Source organism: Odocoileus virginianus, chromosome 20, assembly GCF_023699985.2.
Source record: "Odocoileus virginianus isolate 20LAN1187 ecotype Illinois chromosome 20, Ovbor_1.2, whole genome shotgun sequence".
NCBI classification, from domain to species: domain Eukaryota; kingdom Metazoa; phylum Chordata; class Mammalia; order Artiodactyla; family Cervidae; genus Odocoileus; species Odocoileus virginianus.
In genome coordinates this window covers 1893616-1913337 of record NC_069693.1, presented here as the reverse complement: position 1 = coordinate 1913337, position 19722 = coordinate 1893616, and the positions used below count along the sequence as shown (strand labels likewise).

The window sequence follows — 19722 nt, the reverse complement described above, 5'->3', positions numbered from 1 at the left end:
CCCCCAGCCCCACCCCCGGAGCCCACAGTCGACCACGCTGCGCTCACTGCCGCCCCCGCTTGCCTAGGTCACTGGCCGTGGGGAAAGCCGGGTGGGGAGAGGTGGCGAGGTAGGTGGCTAGAGCATTGATAGAGAAAATCACTTAATTGCAGCTCCACACTCATTAGACATTGGAGGAGTCCCACTGGAAAAAGGCCTTTTTAGTCCCGTTAACGTGGGAACGTTTTGTAGTTAAAACTCCAGACTCCATAAAAACTAGCGAATTCACGTTGATATGAGGCCTTTTGAGAACAGCGGATGTGGGAACATCATTGCACGCGACTCTGGTCTCCTTAAACATGGTTGAATTTACCCTGGAGAAATGCCTTCTGAGTGCAATGAATGTTGTAAAGTCTATATTCCAAAACTAGCCAAACTTCATTTGGCCCCAAAAAAATCACACCAGATCTTAAGAAGGAAGCAAATGGGGAAAGAAGTTCAGCCAAAAGTCAGTTCTGATCGGCGATGTGAAGTACGTATTATGTACTTTGGGGTTTGTTTTCTTTCTTGTGTTAAAACACACATACATAAAACTTGCCATCTTAAGAATTTGTGTGCAGTTAAGTATTGTCAAGTACATTCTTACCGTTATGCAACTAATGTCCAGAGCTCCTCTTCCTCTTGCAAAAGTGCAACTCTGTACCCATTAAAGAACAACTGCTCCTCTCCTCCTCCATCCCCTGGCAACCACTATTCTACTGTGTCCTTGACTGCCCTAACTGCCTCATGTAAAAAAATCATACAGGTTGTGTATTTCTGAACACTTCACTTAGCATAATTTCACATTTCATCTGTCACTTCATATTTCAGAAGTCCCTTCTTTTTTGAGGCTGAATAATACTCAATAGTATGCGTAGACCACATTAGCGCATTCATCCATTGATGGACACTTTTCCCCCATTATTTTGGCTGCTGTAAAAAGTGCAGTTTTGGCTGTTGTAAAGACTGCAGCTGTGAGAATGACTGCACAGATATCTTCCTGTGATACTGCTTTCAATTCTTTTGGGTGTACAGCCAGAATTGGAATTGCTTGTTCATTCTGTTCCTGTTCTACATTCATTCTGTTTTTGATATTTTGAACTGTTTCCTCTATTGGATGTACCATTTTATGTTTCCATCAAAGGTTCACAGAGTTCCAGTATCTCCACAACCACTTCAACATAATTTTATTTTCCATTTCATGTTTCATAGTGGGTGTCCTAATGGATGTGAAGTAGTGTCTGATTGTGGTTTTGTTTACGATCACATACTTCTTGGCCATTTGTCTGTATTCATGTTTAAAATGTGTTGGACTTTCCTGGTGGTTCAGTGGTTAATAACTTGCCTGCCAATGCAAGGGACATGGATTAAATTCCTGGTCTAGGAAGATACCATGTGCCACAGGGCAACTAAGTCTGTGATCTGCAATCACTGAAGCCTGCATGCCTAGAGCCTCTGTTTTGCAACAGGAGAAGCCACTACAATGAGAAGCCTGTACATATGAAGAGTAACCCCACTCGCTGCAAATAGGAAAATACTGTGCACAGCAACAAAGACTCAGTACAGCTGTAAATTTAAAAATTGTCTATGTTTACCACTTTTAAGTCGTGTTTTTTTTTTTTTAGATTATTTTTCTCATTCTTGAGTTGTAGCAGTTCTAGATACTTATCAAATATACAATTTGTAAATTATTTTCTTCCATTCAGTGGGTTGCCTTTTCACTGTTAGCTGTGTCTTTGCACAGAATTTTGTATCTTTATTTTTCCTTTTGTTTCCTATGCTTTTCATGTCAACACCAAAAAAAAAAAAAAAAAAAATTCAAATCCATTATCATGAAGCTTTCCCCCTATGTATTTTCCCCTAAGTGTTTTATGAGTTTAATCTTACTGTTAGGCCACTGATCATTTTGAACTCATTTTTGGCCATGGTGTAAGAGTCCAACCTCATTCATGTAAATGCAGATATCCACTTTCCTACAGTTTGTTGGAGAGACTGTGCTCCCATTGAAATGTCTTGGCACTCTTGTCTATTATTTCTTCAAATATATTAGCATCCAGTTCTGGGCACTCTGTTCTGCTTCCAAGGTCTAAAAGTTTGCTTTTATGACGGTACCACAGTGTGTTATTACTTTTTATTTTTTATCACAGTATTGTTGATTTACAACGTTGTGTTTCAGGTGTACAGCAGAGTGAATCAGCTGTACATGTACATATATCCACTCTTTTAAAGATTCTTTGTTTACAGAGTATTGAGTAGAGTTCCCTGTGTGACACAACAGGTCATTACTAGTTATCCTGAAATGTAATTTTATGAAAACACTATCTTGATTCACTTTAAGTCCCTAGCCTGATGCTAGTCATTTCCTCTTTTGAAGCAGCTGGTTAAGTCCATACCCAATCACTGTCCATATCAGACATTCACACTCTGGACTGCTATACCCCATCCCTTATGTCCCAGGGCCAAAATACCAGGCAACTGAAGACAGCCTTTGTACCCTTGCTCCTTGAAGCTATTCCAGCGAGGTCACCCATGGGAAGCCTGGGAATCCTAGCTAGCCACACACCACTTGCTATATACAGGGTGCTCCCTACAGTGCCAGTTGCTTACCATGTCTCTGTACGGCCTGCTGGGTGCCCCACCTGATGCCCTATCACAGTCTAAGCCCTAAGGAACAGAGTTCTGCCTTTTGTCTAGCCAAGTGTCATCAAAAACATTTAAATCTTACAAAACGACTGAACACCCAGAAGAGTATTAGGAATGCAGTGAACATTGAAAGTTATTCAGCCTAAACAGTTATTAGCCTAAACTGAAACAGCACTCAGTTCAATTACTCAGTCATGTCCCACTCTGTGACTCAATGGACAGCAGCACGCCAGGCTTCCCTGTCCATCACCAATTGCCAGAGCTTGCTCAAACTCATGTCCATCAAGTTGGTGATGCCACCCAACCACCTCATCCTCTGTCGTCACCTTCTCCTTGCTGCTTTCAATATTTCCCAACATCAGGGTCTTTTCCAATGAGTCAGTTATTTGCATCAGTTGGCCAAGTATTGGCGTTTCAGCTTCAGCATCAGTCCTTCCAATAAATATTCAGGACAGATTTCCTTTAGAATTGGCTGGTTTGATCTCTGTGTAGTCCAAGGAACTCTCAACAGTCTTCTCCCAACACCACAGTTCCAAAGCATCAATTCTTCAGCGCTCAACTTTATAGTCCAACTCTCACATCCATACATGACTGGAAAAGCCATAGCTTTGGCTACATGGACCTTTATTGGCAAAGTAATGTCTCTGCTTTTTAATATGCTGTCTGGGGTGGTCATAACTTTTCTTCCAAGGAGCAAGCATCTTTTAATTTCATGGCTGCAGTCACCATCTACAGTGATCTTGGAGCCCCCAAAAATAAAGTCTCTCACTGTTTCCATTGTTTCCCCATCTATTTGCCATGAAGTGATGGGACCGGATGCCATGATCTTAGTTTTTTGAATGCTGAGTTTCAAGCCAGGTTTTTCATTCTTCTCTTTCACTTTCATCAAGAGGCTCTTTAGTTCCTCTTTGCTTTCTGCCATAAGGATGATGTCTTCTGCGTATCTAAGGTTGATATTTCTCCTGGCAATCTTGATTCCAGCTTCTGCTGCATCCAGCCTGGCATTTTGCATGATGTATTCTGCATATAAATTAAATAAGCAGGGTGACAATATACAGCCTTGACATGCTCCTTTCCCAATTTGGAACCAGTCTGTTGTTCCATGTCTGGTTCTAACTGTTGCTTCTTGACCTGAATACAGGTCTCTCAAGAGGCAGGTCAGGTGGTCTGGTATGCCCATCTCTTTAAGAATTTTCCACAGTTTGTTGTGATCCACACAGTCAAAGGCTTTGGTGTAGTCAATAAAGCAGAAGTAGATGTTTTTCTGGAACTCACTTTCTTTTTTGAGATCCAGTGGATGTTGGCAATTTGATCTCTGGTTCCTCTGCCTTTTAAAATCCAGCTTGAACATCTGGAAGTAGACAGTTCGCGTACTGTTGAAGCCTGGCTTGGAGAATTTTGAGCATTACTTTACTAGGATGTGAGATGAGTGCAATTGTGCATTTGTGTGTAATTTGAGCATTCTTTGGCATTGCCTTTCTTCGGGACTGGAATGAAAACTGACCTTTTAAAGTCCTGTGGCCACTGCTGAGTTTTCCAAATTTGCTTTCAAATTGAGTACAGCACTTTCACAGCATCATCTTTTAGGATTTGAAATAGTGCAACTGGAATTCTATCACCTCCACTAGCTTTGTTTGTAGTGACACTTCCTGAGGCCCACTTGACTTCACATTCCAGGGTGTCTGGCTCTAGATGAATGATCACACCACCAGGTTATCTGCGTCATGAAGATCTTTTTTGTATAGTTCTTCTGTGTATTCCTGCCACCTCTTTTAAATATCTTCTGCTTCTATTAGGTCCATAATGTTTCTGTCCTTTATTGTGCCCATCTTTGCATGAAATGTTCCCTTGGTATCTCTTAATTTTCTCGAAGAGATCTCTAGTGTTTCCCATTCTATTGTTTTCCTCTATTTCTTTGCATTGATCACTGAGGAAGGCTTTCTTATCTCTCCTTGCTATTCTTTGGAACTCTGCATTCAGATGGGTATATCTTTCCTTTTCTCCTTTACCTTTAGCTTCTCTTCTTTTCTCAGCTATTTGTAAGACCTCCTCAGACAACCATTTTGCCTTTTTGCATTTGTTTTTTGGGGATGGTCTTGATCACTGCCTCCTGTACAATGTCAGGAACCTCCTTCCATAGTTCTTCAGGCACACTGTCTGTCAGATCTAGTCCCTGGAATCTATTTGTCACTTCCACTGTATAATCATTAGGGATTTGATTTAGGTCATACATGAATGGTCCAGTGGCTTTCCCTGCTTTCTTCAATTTAAGCTGGAATTTTGTAATAAGGAGTTTATGATCTGAGCCACAGTCAGCTCCAGGTCTTGTTTTTGCTGACTGTATAGAGCTTCTCCATCTTTGGCTGCAAAGAATATAATCAATCTGATTTCAGTATTGACCATCTGGTGATGTCCATGTGTAGAGTATTCTCTTGTGTTGTTGGAAGAGGGTGTTTACTATGAGCAGTGTGTCCTCTAGACAAAACTCTGTTAGCCTTTGGCCTGCTTCATTCTGTACTCCAAGGCCGAACTTGCCTGTTACTCCCGGTATCTCTTGACTTCCAACTTTTGCATTCCAGTCCCCTATGATGAAAAGGACATATTTTTTGGGTGTTAGTTCTAGAAGGTCTTGTAGGTTTTCACAGAAATGGCCAACTTCAGCTTCTTCAGTATTACTGGTTGGGGTATAGACTTGGATTATTGTGATGTTGAATGGTTTGCCCTGGAAAGGAACAGAGATCATTCTGTCGTTTTTGAGATTCCACCCAAGTACTGCATTTCAGACTCTCTTGACTATGAGGGCTGCTCCATTTCTTCTAAGGGATTTTTGCCCACAGTAGTAGATATAATGGTCATCTGAATTAAATTCGCCTATTTCACTCCATTTTAGTTCACGGATTCCTAAAATGTCGATGCCCATTCTTGCCATCTCCTGTTTGACCACTTCCAATTTGCGTTAATTCATGGACCTAACATTCCAGGTTCCTATGCAATACTGTTCATTACAGCATCAGACTTTACTTCCATCACCAGTCACATCCACAACTGGGTATTGTTTTCACCTTGGCTGATGTCTCTTCATTCTTTCTAGAGTTATTTCTCCCTTATTCTCCAGTAGCATACTGGGCACCTGCCGACCTGGGGAATTAATCTTTCAGTATCAGAAAGATGTCAGAACCCCCAGGGAATTTGACTTTGGAGGGCAGTGGGATTTGATTACAGAACTTACACAGATTGGGAAAACAGACTCTTGGAGGGCACAAACAAAACGTTATGTGCACCAGGTGCCAGGAGAAAGGAGCAGTGACCCCACAAGAGACTGACCCGGACTTGTCTGGGAGTGTCTGGGAGTCTCTGGCAGAGGCGTGGGTCAGTGGTGGCCTGCTGCAGGTTTGGGGGGCTGACTGCATCAGTGCATGCATGGGCCCTTTTGAAGGAAGTTACCATTATCTTCACTACCTCCACCATAGTTTGGTCTCACGTCAAACAATAGGGAGGGAACACAGCCCCACCCATCAACAGAACAAAAAAAAAAAAGATTTAATGAGCATGGCCCCGCCCATCAGAACAAGACCCAGTTTCCCCCATAGTCAGTGTCTCCCATCAGGAAGCTTCCATAAGCCTCTAATCCTTCACCATCAGAGGACAGACTAAAAGCCGCTATCACAGAAAACTAACCAACCTGATCACATGGACCACAGCCTTGTCTAACTCAAACTATGAGCCATGCTGTGTAGGGCCACCCAAGATGGACAGGTCACAGTGGAGAGTTCTGATAAAACGTGGTCCACTGCAGAAGGGAATGGCAAACCACTTCAGTATTCTTGCCTTGAGAACCCCATGAACAGTGTGAAACAGCACTAGTAAATTTAAACCAGGGAAACATCTTAGGTGTGTGGGCAATGTACTTCTTTCCTTGTCCTACATAATCACACAGCATAGTTCTGGAGGTTAGTCTTTGTGAAGGAGGAATCAGCCAGGAATTGAACTGCAAGCATTCAGACATCTGAGGGAATTTCTCTTAAGTCCCAAGTCCACTGGAGACTTTCACGGTAACCTCATCCTTTGGGACCTGCCTGGAATCCTTGCCAGTATCTGTTATGGAGCCTTCCCTCCTCCACTACATGGCATGGATGCAGTGCATGTGAGTCACTGTACATGTAGAAAGTAACACTTTTACCCTTCATCTGGAGGGCTCAGCAGCCTCCTGACTTTGGGATGTCTCCCTCCGCCCACCCAAGACAGTTTTGGGTGAGGTGATATACAGCTCTGGACCAGATGACTCTAGCTGCTTCTGCATGCAGCTTGTGGAGACATCCCTTCTTGGTGAGTATATCTGATTGCCTTGTAGTTGTTGGGTTAATTTTTCCACCCTCAAAGTCACCTAGGCCCGGGTTATCAGCAGAGCTCAGAAGGGATTTGAAACTCCTCTCTCCCCGCATCAAAGCTCTCTAGACACAGGGACCACCACCCTACTCACCTGTCTGACAAGGTCAAGATTCCCCATTCTGTCGCTCATGAGCTCTGTCTTGGTAACAGAGATGTTCCATTGCTCGCATCTGCTCTCACGTACGTGTACCATTCTTAATGATGCCCTTCTTCCCTGTTCATGTCTCTGTGGGCCATGTCATCCCACCCCTCAGAGCTCGGTGCTTGCTGTGTGGAGCATCCAGGCCACTGGTGGCCCCCCTCTGAGTGACCACAGCCATGAAGATGATGCAGAGAAAACTGGATGATAGAATGAACCCTAGTGGGCCCTTCGCCCACTGAGATGCAGGTCATTCCTAATTCTAGTTTGGGGGGTGGGGGGGCAGGGCCCTGGTCTCCTTACAGGCCCCTTTGTCCCAAAGCACTCCCAGGAATGGAAAGAACAACTCTCTGCTTCGAACCAAGAATCATTTCCTGAGAGTGAATTCTCCGCCATCTCCAACTCATGGATCCCAGGGCTCAGATTCAGGTACAGCTACAACCCTGCTACAATCTTGCAAGCTAAAAGAGTGTACATCTTCAAAATGTTACTTTCGCAAAGAATATAGAAACCACCAGCTATTCGTCAGACATTGCACATTTAGCAGGGAAAAATGATTATTTTCTCAATGAGAGCTGTGTGTGTCCTAACAACATAGGATAGACCACCCACAGGAGGGTTTGTGCCCTTGGCAACACAGAGTGTGCATTTGATTATATAAAAGGCGCCAAGGAGGGCTCAGAGTGAGGACTTGTTATATCTTTGTGGACAATGCTTTTTTTAAAAACCAAAGATCACATTGATTATTTAATCCAGTTTTGAAATTAGCCCCAAAGATTTTTCCAGCCATAGAAGGGAATTTGAAAACATCCTGACTGATAAGAGCGTCCTAGGGGCATCAGACTATAGGCGTTGACTGTGGGACTCACACATGCTACGGGATCACCCTGGTTTGCCTGGTAAAGTTCTAGGCTCTTTTTAACACTTCACAGAAACTTTTTTCTTTTTTTCTGCAAAAAGCATTGTGGTTTCCCTTTGATTGTTTCAGCTTGAGGCTGAACCTTCGGAAGAGAAACTCGCCCAGCCCAGCCTGGGGACCAGCCAGCCTGTGGAGGTTGGTCAGGTGGGCAACCATCATCATCTGAGTTTCAGCTGCTTCTGCAGGACGTGGCTCCAGGAAGTCAGGGAGGTGGACACGGCATGGGGAAAACCTGGGGCCTGGGGACCCACGAAGGCCTGGCTTAGGTTCTTCTCCATGAGCAGGGTGGCCCCATGGCGTCCGGGGTCTGACCCCCTCATCCCCAGACCACTTCTGCAAGTCCTGGAAGAGGGCGAAGCCACAGCGCTGGATCTGCATTTTCAAGAGGCTCGGGGACCTCCTGCTTCTCCTTCATCAATCTGAGGAACTGTGTCCCACCCCCTCCAGAGTCACCTCCTCATTGGGGGTGGAAAGAGACGCCCTCAGAGGTAGGGTAGGAGGCCCGCAGATGCATGTTTACCAGGCAGGTGACGTGGCCTCCATCTGGGTGGAGAAATTATACCGAATCTGGAAGCTCACAGCTGGCTGGCAATAAGCAGCTCAGCTCAGAAAACGGTGTTGGCTGGTCCCAGAGTCCAAGGATGTTGAGTGGGTGATCCTGGAGGTTACGACTGAATAAAGGGTTGGAGGGGGATCGCAGGCTGAAGGAAGGGGCATCCTGGGTCTGTTCCGACCAAACACTGTGGAAGTTAAGAGACAGACCTGTGGGATCGCCCAGAAGCTTTCATAATATTAAGCCATGAGATTTCTTCTCCATGTTTGTTTTTCTGAATTTAACAGGAATTTACCTTGCATGCATGGTTAGTCGCTTGTCACACAACCCTTTGCGATCCTGTGGACTAGATCTCCACTGTCCATGAGATTCTCCAGGCACGAATACTGGAGTGGATTGCCATGCCCTCCTCCAGGGGATCTTCCCAACCCAAGGATTGAACCTGTATCTCTTGTATCTCCTGCACTGGCCCACGTGTTTTTTTTTTTTTGTTGTTGTTGTTGTTGTTTTTACCACTAATGCCACCTGGGAAGCCTGGAATTTAATTTAGATATGTATTTTACTGGGATTTGTGTAGCTGCAATTCAATACATAGCAAACTTCTCAGGTAGTCTTAGAAATGCTTGTCCCCTTGAGAGGAAAGACTTGAAGAAACACCAGGAGGAAGAAAGAATTAGGACTCACCCAAGACGGTCACACAGCTCAGTGATCATCTCTGCCCCTCTGGGTAAAACAAACCATCCAAACAATGGCTAACACTCCAGATAAATAGTTCTTCCCTTCCCCAAACCGTTCTTAATCCACTGTCACTGAAACTCACTCGGCGCATGCTGACCCTCCAGTAGAGACCATCTCCTCCACCAGCCCTGTCACCAGCTCTGTGCCCTTCAGACCGGGCCCTCACAGCAGGCATTTCCCATAAGGTTTGCTGCTTCCCGCACGTGGGTCCATTGCTCCTGTGTGCAACTGGTCTTCAAACGTGAGTCTGCCAGAGACGCAAGGTGAGCACCAGCTCCTGTTCCGAGCGCCATCAGTGTAGAACCCTAGGCAGAGGTGACTGGGCAGAATCAGTCCATCTCCATGGCAACCACTGTCATGGGCCATCTTGTTTGTCATGACCCATCCTGTCCCTAATCAGCCAGTTCCCATCTCCATATTAGGTAGGCCAAGTGGGCACCAAAAGAGCCCGGACCAATGACTTAATGCCATCCCTGTCCATAAGAATTTTCTTTATCCCAAGCCTATAAAAATTGGCCAAAACCCCACAAAAGCATTGGCTCTCCCTGTCTGTCAGGAAGTCAGCCTGCTGTCTTCTCAGTGCCCCTCACTACCTCTTCCTTTTGCTCTCAATAAACTCTCTCTTCTAAAATACTGCATCTGGAAACTCTTCCAACCCATGCTCAGACTGCCCCAACCATCAGCACACCATCAAACCTGCAGGGGTGGTGCTAGGATGGGGAAGGACGGGGCTGTCTCCCAGCCAGGTAGAGGCTGCCTGGTCACACTAGTCCATGTGCGTGATTGTGGTCCTGTGTGTGACCCACACACCAGGACCTAGGGCCTCCCTCTCCCGTGCCTGCTCCCTGGAGCCTGTGTGCATTTGTGTCATCACACTCCTATCCATTCCCACGAGCCTCTGATGTGTGTCGCATGCCCTGGTTGTGTTCTCACGTCTCACGACTCTCACACGCCTCTTCGGTCGTGGATGTGGAGGAACGTGTATGTGTGCACAGGCTTGCAGAGGGGTGTCAGCCTGCAGACCCCACCACAGTGCCCCTAGGATGTCTGTGCACGACCTACACGTTGTGCTTAGTGTATCTTCGGTTCCTTCCCTTGGCGTGCATAGCCAGGGAACACACCAAGAACTTTCGGGTAATTCAGAGGCATTTATTCCTTGTGACAAAGAGACAGGAAGCTAGCTCACCAAGCCATGCACTAGGGAAGAAGTTGTACTCCTGAGGGCATGCATAAATGCATATTCATGAAAGACAGCCTGGGAAAGGTCACTCGAGTTTGCCACTATCTGGGAGTCAGTAGGCCCCAGGCTGTTTGCTCACACTGTATAATCTTTTCTCTTGGGATTCAGTGTAACCTTCTCAGAACTGTTGGGTTTTGCAACTTCCTGCAGTGAATCTGCAATCTCTTAGAGCATTTCCCTTAGCAAACAAACCCCTGGTGGTAAAGTCTTTCTCTGTCCCTTTGAGATACACGGTAAAGCTTCTGAAGTACTTCCCTAGTGGCTCAGCGGTAAAAAAAAATCCGCCTGCCAACGCCAGATACACAAGAGATGTGGGTTCGATCCCTGGGTGGGGAAGATCCCCTGGAGGAGGAAATGGCAAACCTACTCCAGTGTTCTCACCCAGTCCATCGACCAGCTGCTGCAGGGAGTGGGAGAGGGTCTCCCGAGACTGGCCCGACCCAGCCTGCCTGTGGGCAAACCAGGAAACCCCGAGGCCAGGCTCCGCCTCCCCTACCCTCGGACCCTGGGGTCTGGGACAGCGGGAGGGCCTGGGCGCCTGGACCCCCATGCACGGGCGGAAGCAGGGGTGGTTTGATCTCAGTGCGGTGGTTTTCTTCACAGGAAACTAGCGCGGCGCCCCGGCCCACTGGTGGCTCAGTGGTGAAGAACCCACATATGACGCAGCAGACGTGGGTTGGAGCCTTGGGCTGGGAAGATCTCCTGGAGGAGGAAATGGCAATGCACTCCAGTAACCTTTCCTGTAGGGCTACAGTCCATGGGGTCACAAAGAGTCCTCACAGCCAAGGTGAAAGGTCACACTGACCGCGGGCGGGAACGCGCCAGCTGGAAAATGCTGACAGAGAAGCCCCCGCCGGAAAGTCCCAGGGACAGACATCCACCAATCAATGGCCCGTTGCCAGGCAGACTGACGGACACAAAGGTGCCAAGACTCCGGCCAATCAAAAGCTGGCACGAGACCAGAAAGTCCGACCAGCACTCTAGAGCCCGACCCTAACCGCATATGGGAAGGTCCCCCCGCGTCCGCAGCCGCCAGAGTATATAGGTGTCGCCCCCCTTCCCGCGGGTTGCAGACTCCCGCTTTCCCCCTGCGCGCGCCTGGGAGCTCTGCCCGGGAGGATTGCCCAGTAAAAGCCTCTTGATACTCCGGCGCTCTCTCTGTCTTGCCGCGGCGTTCTTACACAAGGGTTGTTTTTTTTCCCCCTAATATTTGGAGCCACCTCTTTAGAAAGGGAAACCATTGAGGAAGATGGGGCCTCCATATCCCAGGCTCCTGGCGTGTAACAGAGGCGTCATGCTCCGGGATGAGAAGTTCTAGGATTCCTCTGGATACAGGCAAGTGGCTCGTCTAGTATCATCTGAATTTCCAGGCACATTCAGGATAAACTAACAAATGGAGTTTTGTCAAGCCTCCTCTCCCTTGAAGACAAATGAGCGTTCATCTTGAGTTCCTGAGTGTAGTGGGCCTCTAACTGATAACGGGCCTCTAACTAGCAGGGAAAACCACTAGACCATTCAGGTATGACCTAAATCAAATCCCTTACGATTATACAGTGGAAGTGACAAATAGATTCAAGGGATTAGATCTGATAAGCAGTGCCTGAAGAAGTATGGATGGAGGTTCAAGACACTGTACAGGAGGCAGGGATCAAAACGATCCCCCCCGCCCCGAAAAAAAACCCCAAGAAAAAGAAATGTAAAGAGACAAAATGAATTTGAAAAAAAGAAAAAATGATTGCCTGAGGAGGGCTTACAAATAGCTGAGAAAAGAGGAGAAGCTAAAGCCAAAGGAGAAAAGGAAAGATATACCCATTTGAATGCAGAGTTCCAAAGAATAGCAATGAGAGAGGAGGAAACCTTCCTCAGTGATCAGTGCAAAATAGAGGAAAACAACAGACTGGGAAACACTAGAGATCTCTTCAAGAAAATTAAGAGATACCAAGAGAATATTTCATGCAAAGATGGGCACAATAAATGACAGAAATGGTATGGACCTAACAGAAACAGAAGATACTAAGAAGAGGTGGCAAGAATACACAGAAAGGAAAAAAAAACAAGAATACACAGAAAGAAAGTGAAGTCGCTCAGTCGTGTCTGACTCTTTGCGACCCTAAGGACTGTAGCCTGCCAGGCTTCACGGTCCATGGAATTTTCCAGGCAAGGATACTGGAGTGGGTTGCCATTTTCTTCTCCAGGGGACCTTCCCGACTCAGGGATGGAACCCAGGTCTCCTGCATTGCAGGAAGACTCTTTACCATCTGAGCCACCAGGGAAACATAAAAAAGATCTAATGACCCAGATAATCATGGTGGTGTGATCACTCACCTGAAGCCAGACATCCTGGAATTCGAAGTCAAGCAGGCCTTAGGATGCATCACTACAACAAAGCTAATGGAGGTGACGGAATTCTAGTTGAGCTATTTCAAATCCTAAAAGATGATGCTGTTAAAGTGCTGCACTCAATATGCCATCAAATTGGGAAACTGAAGCAGTGGCCACAGGACTGGAAAAGGTCACTTTTCATTTCAATCCCAAAGAAGGGCACTGCCAAAGAATGCTCAAACTACCATAGAATTGCACTCATCTCACATGCTAGCAAAGTAATGCTCAAAATTTTCCAAGCCAGGCTTCAACAGTATGTGAACCGTGAACTTTCAGATGTTTAAGCTGGATTTAGAAAAGGCAGAGGAACCAGAGATCAAATTGCCAACATCTGTAGGATCATCGAGAAAGCAAGAGGGTTCCAAAAACACATCTGCTTCATTGACTATGACAAAGCCTTTGACTGTGTAGATCAGAACAACCTGTGGAAAATTCTTCAAAAAATGGGAGTATCAGACCACCTGATCTGCCTCCTGAGAAATTTGTATGCAGGTCAAGCAACAGTTAGAACTGGACATGGAACAATACAGTGGTTCCAAATCGAGAAAGGGGTATGTCAAGGCTGTATACTGTCACCCTGCTTATTTAACTTTTATGCAGAGTGTAAGGTATAATTTGGGCCAAGGCAGAAAAGGAAAGATGACCTCAACGGAAGTAGGTTATCTTTATTCAGGCAAGGAGGGGCGACAGTTGGCCTAACGACCAGGCTGAGCACCGAGAGGGATCAGGGAGGCTTCATATTTATAGGGAGGTTTGTGGAAGCGATAAGGGAAATGTTAATCAGGTGGGATATTTTGAGTATTCTTTAGTTGAGATGACATTTGTAGTTGGGCAGTGGGTGACAAGTCTTCTGGGCAGGTTTTGGGGGTGGAAGGTTTCTGGACAGGGGGGGATAAGTACCAGACAGACGCAGCCGGCATGGAGCATCAGGGCGGAACTAAAGTTCTGTCTTGTTTTCTCTGAAGTTAGATGATTCAGCAACGGGCCTTTGAGACTGTTGTTTTCTTTTCTAGGCCCAAAAGACTCCTTCACAGAGTACATCATGAGAAATGCCAGGCTGGACGCACCACAAGCTGGAATCAAGATTTCTGGGAGAGGCGCGGGTCCCAGCAGCTCGGGCGGCGGGAGGAGAGGCAGCGGTCAGGCTACTCAGCTTCGCGAAGGCTCTCGGCGCGGCGCGGCCCTCAGGCACTCGGCTCTCGCCCGCCCCGCCGCCACGATGCCCAAGAGGAAGGTCAGCTCCGCCGAGGGTGCGGCGAAGGAGGAGCCCAAGAGGAGATCGGTGAGGTTGTCAGCTAAACCGGCTCCTGCAAAAGTGGGAACGAAGCCAAAAAAGACGCGGGAAAGGATAAATCTTCAGACAAAAAAGTGCAAACAAAAGGGAAAAGAGGAGCAAAGGGAAAACAGGCGGAAGTGGCCAACCAAGAGACTAAAGAAGACTTGCCTGCAGAAAATGGAGAGACTGAAAACGAGGAGAGCCCAGCCTCTGATGAAGCAGAAGAGGAAGAAGCCAAGTCTGATTAATAACCACACGCTCAGTCCTGTCAGTGGTCCCTGTTTCCCTTCTTGTACAATCCAGAGGAATATTTTTATCAACTATTTTGTAAATGCAAGTTTTTTAGTAGCTCTAGAAACATTTTTAAAAAGGAGGGAATCCCACCTCATCCCATTTTTTAAGTGTAAATGCTTTTTTATAAGAGGTGAAATCATTTGCTGGTTGTTTATTTTTTGGTACAACCAGAAAATAGTGGGATATTGGATATGGGAGGCTTTGATTGTCTTGGGTGTCAGCTTAACATTCCATAGATGGGGGGTAGCTTTTATATCCTATAATACAAAAGCATACTAAATGGCAGTTTGGAGTCAGTTGTGCATTTAATGTCCTGAACACTTTAAATTACTTCTCTTCCCATATTGTTTTGGTAGAATTATTTCCTACAGCAAACCACTTTTTGATCTTGGCTCTCCTGGTCAGAATTTTGTGCACTATACTATAACATCTTTGGTCGTGGTAGTCCAGTTTTCCTAGTAACTTGGTTAATGTGCTGTGAAAGATTGACAGTTTGGGTATGTAGTGTATATGATATTAAATTGTGAATCAGTGGGACTTATGATGTAACAACATATCAATATTTGAAGATACTGGTACTTGATATCCTGATAAGGAAAGTTTGCTCCAAATTTTAAGCTGGAAAGTCACTGGAATAACTGTTAAGAATCACAACTACATGATATTTTAGATTCCTGGTACGTATGTGAGAATTGTGTACAAATTGAAATGTCTGTGTAGTGATCCTCAAAACAACCAATAAAATCTCAGTTATAAAAAATTCCTTGAAATGCAAAAAAAAAAAGATTTCTGGGAGAAATATCAATAATCTCAGATATGCAGATAATACCACTCTTCGGGCAGAAAGTAAAGAAGAACTAAAGGACCTCTTGATGAAAGTGAAAGAGAATGAAAAAGCTGACTTAAAACTCAACATTCAAAAAAGAAGATCATGACATCCAGTCCCATCACTTCATGGCAAATAGAAGGGGAAACAATGGAAATAGTGACAGACTTTATTTTTTGGGCTCCAAAACCACTGCAGATGGTGACTGCAACCATGAAATTAAAAGACACAGCTATGACCAACCTGGACAGCATATTAAGAAGCAGAGACATTACTTTGCCAACAGAGGTCCAGACTAGTCAAAGCTATGGTGTTTCCAATAGTCATGTGTGGATGTGAGAGTTGGACTATAAAGAAAGCTGAGTGCTGAAGAACTGATGCTTTTGAACTGTGGTGTTGGAGAGACTCTTGAGAGTCTCTTGGACTGCAAGGAGATCCAACCAGTCCATCCTAAAGGAAATCAGTCCTGATTATTCATTGGTAGGACTGATGTTGAAGCTGAAACTGCAATACTTTGGCTACCTGATGCGAAGAACTGACTTACTGGAAAAGATCCTAATGCCGGGAAAGACTGAAGGCAGGAGGAGAAGGGGATGACAGAGAATGAGATGACTGGATGGCATCACTGACTTGACGGACACGAGACAGAGCAATCTCCAGGCGTTGGTGATGGACAGGGAGGCCTGGTGTTGCTGCAGTCCATGGGATCACAAAGAGTTAGACACGACTGAGTGACTGAACTGACAGCAGACTATTAGCTATAAAAAAGGAACAAAGTAATATCATTTGTAGCAACAAGGATGGACCTAGAGATTGTCATGCAGAGTGAAGTAAGTCAAACAGCAAGAGACAAATACCATATGATATCCCTTATACGTCAAATGTGAAAAAAGAAGAAAAAAAAAAAACCAAATGAACTTGTTTACAAAGCAGAAATAGACCCACATATGCGAAAAGCAAACTTGTTACCAGTGGGGAAAACAGGGATGAAGGGGACGGAGAAGTAGAAAAATTGAGATATATAAAAATATATGTATATTTAAATATATTTATAAATATTAAATATAAATATATAAACACATATAAACATCCCTATATATAAATCAGGGATCACAGCCTTGTCACAGTGAAGTGAAGTGAAAGCCATTCATTCATGTCTGAGTTTTTGCAACCCCATGGAAAAAACAGTCCATGGAATTCTCCAGGCCAGAACACTGGAGTGGGTAGCTATTCCCTCCTCCAAGGAATTTTCCCAACCCAGTGATCAAACCCAGGTCTCCCGAATTGCAGGCGGATTCTTTAGGAGCTGAGCCACAAGGGAAGCCCACGAATACTGTAGTGGGTAGCCTATCCCTTCTCCAGGGGATCTTCCCAAATCAGGAATCAAACCAGTGTCTCCTGTATTGCAGGTAGATTCTTTACCAGCTAAATACCAGGGAATATATATATGTGTGTGTTTGTATATATATATATATTCATGGTGAAGGGGTTGTATAACTTCACTGTATAACTCAACAAAACTATGAGTCATGCCGTGAAGGGCCACCCAAGACAGACGGGTCATGGGGAGAATTCTGACAGAACACTGTCCACTGGATGACAAACCACTACAGTATTCTTGCCACAAGAGCCCCATGAACTGTATGAAAAGGCCAAAAAAGATATGACACTGGAAGATGGGCCCCCCAGATCGGAAGGTGTCCAATGTGCTACTGGGGAAGAGGAGAGGGCAATGACCAACAGCTCCAGAAAGAATGGAGTGGCTGGGCCAAAGTAGAAACAATGCCCAGTTGTGGCTGTGTCTGGTGATGAAAGTAAAGTCCGATGCTGTAAAGAACATTATTGCATGGGAACCTGGAATGTTAGGTCTGTGAATCAAGGTAAACTGGATGTGGTCAAGCATGAGATGCAACAGTGAACATCAACATCTTAGGAATCAGTGAACTAAAATGGACAGGAATTTATTTAATTCAGATGACCATTATATCTACTACTGTGGGCAAGAATCCCTTAAAAGAAATGGAATAGCCCTCAGACTCAATAATAAGAGTCTGAAATGCAGTACTTGGGTACAATCCCAAAACTGACAGAACGATCTCAGTTCTTTTCCAAGGCAAACCATTCAACATCACAGTAATCCAACTGTGGATTACTACAGTAATAATTCCAACTACTGCTGAACAAGCTGAAGATGACCAGTTCTATGAAGACCTACAAGACCTTCTAGAACTAACACCAAAAATAGGTCATGTTCCTCGTAAGAGATTGGAATGTAAAAGTAGGAAGTCAAGAGATACCTGGAGTAACAGGAAAGTATGGCCTTAGAGTACAAAATGAAGCAGGGCAAAGGCTAATCAAATTTTTCCAAGAGAACGCACTGGTCATAGTAAACCCTCTTCCAACAACAAGAGAGAGGACTCTACACATGAACATCACCAAATGGTCAATACTGAAATCAGACTGATTATATTCTTTGCAGCCAAAGATGGAGAAGCTCTATATCATCAGCAAAAACAAGACCTGGAGCTGACTGTGGCTCAGATCATGAACTCCTTATTGAGAAATTCAAACTTAAATTGAAGAACATAGGGAAAACCATAGGCCATTCAGGTATGACCTAAATCAAATCCCTTACGATTATACAGTGGAAGTGACAAACAGATTCAAGGGATTAGATCTGACAGAATGCCTGAACAACAATGGACAGAGGTTCGTAACACTATACAAGTCAATGACCAAATCCACCTCAAAGAAAAAGAAATTCAAGAATGCAGAGTGGTTGTCCAAGGAGGCTTTACACAGAGCTGAAGAAAGAAGAGAAGCAAAAAGCAATACAGCAAGAGAAAGATGTGCTCAACTGAATGCAGAGTTCCAAAGAATAGCAAGGAGAGATAAGAGAGCCTTCCTAAGTGAACAATGCAAAGAAATAGAGGAAAACAATGGAATGGGAAAGACTAGAGATCTCTTCAAGGAAATTAGAGATACCAAGTGAGCAGTTCATGCAAAGACGGGCTCAATAAAGGACAGAAATGTACGGACCTAACAGAAGCAGAAGAAAATAAGAATAGGTGACAAGAATACACAGAAGAACTATACAAAAAAGATCTTAATGACCCAGATAACCAAGATGGTGTGACCACTCACCTAGAGCCAGACATCTTGGAGTACGAAGTCAAATGGGCCTTAGGAAGCATTCCTACAAACAAAGCTAGTGGAAGTGAAGGAATTCCAGCTGAGCTATTTAAAACCCCAAAAGATGAATCTGTTAAAGTGCTGCATTCAGTATGTCAGCAAATTTGGAGAAGTCAGAAATGGCCACAGGACTGGAAAAGACCAGTTTTCATTCCAAACCCAAGGACAGGGCAGTGCCAAAGAATGTACAAGCTACCATGCTTGCAGTCATTTCACATGCTAGTAAGGTCGTGCTCAAAATCCTTCAAGCAAGCGTTCAGCAGTACATGAACGAAGAACTTCCCTATGTATGAGCTGGGTTTGAAAAGGCAGAGGAGCCAGAGATCAAACTGCTAACATCCACTGGATCACAGAGAAAGCAGGAGAATTTCAGAGAAACATCTACTTTTACTTCCTCGACCACGATAAAGCCTTTGGCTGGGTGGATTACAACAAACTGTGGAAAATTCTTAAAAGAGATGGGACTACCACACCACCTTACCTGCCTCCTCAGAAAACCTGTATGCAGGTCAAGAAGCAACAGTTGAAACTGGACATGGAACAATGGACTGGCTCAAAACTGGGAAAGGATTACAAAGATGTATATTGTCACTCTGTTTGAAAGTCAAAGTATTAGTCACTCAGTTGTGCCCAACTTTGTGACTCCATGGACTTTAGCAAGTCAGGCTCCTCTGTCTATGGAATTCTCCAGGCAAGAATACTGTTGTGGGTTGCCATTCCCTTCTCTAGGGGAGGTTCCTGACCCAGGGATAGAACCTGGGTCTCCTGCATTACAGGAGGATTCTTAATCATTTGAGCCACCAGGGAAGCTGTTTATTCAAGTCACTCTGTTTGTTTAACTTATATGCAGAGTACATCATGCAAAATGCCAGACTAGATGAAGCTCAAACTGGAATCAAGATTTCCAGGAGAAATATTAACAACTTCAAATGGCAGAAAGTCAGTGAACAGGAATTAAAAAGCCTCCTGATGAGGGTGAAAGAGGAGAGTGAAAAAGCTGGCTTAAAAACTCTCATTCAAAACACTAAGATCATGGCATCCAGTCCTATCACTTCATGGCAAATAGATGGGGAAACAATGCAAAGAGTGACACACTTTATTTTGGGGGGCTCC

At 44.9% G+C, this 19722-nt stretch overlaps 1 pseudogene; it reads left to right on the top strand.

Moving 5' to 3' along the window:
- Nucleotides 1–14130: 14130 nt before the first annotated feature.
- Nucleotides 14131–14876, top strand: LOC110123237 (non-histone chromosomal protein HMG-14 pseudogene; annotated as a pseudogene).
- The last annotated feature ends 4846 nt before the right edge of the window (nucleotides 14877–19722 follow it).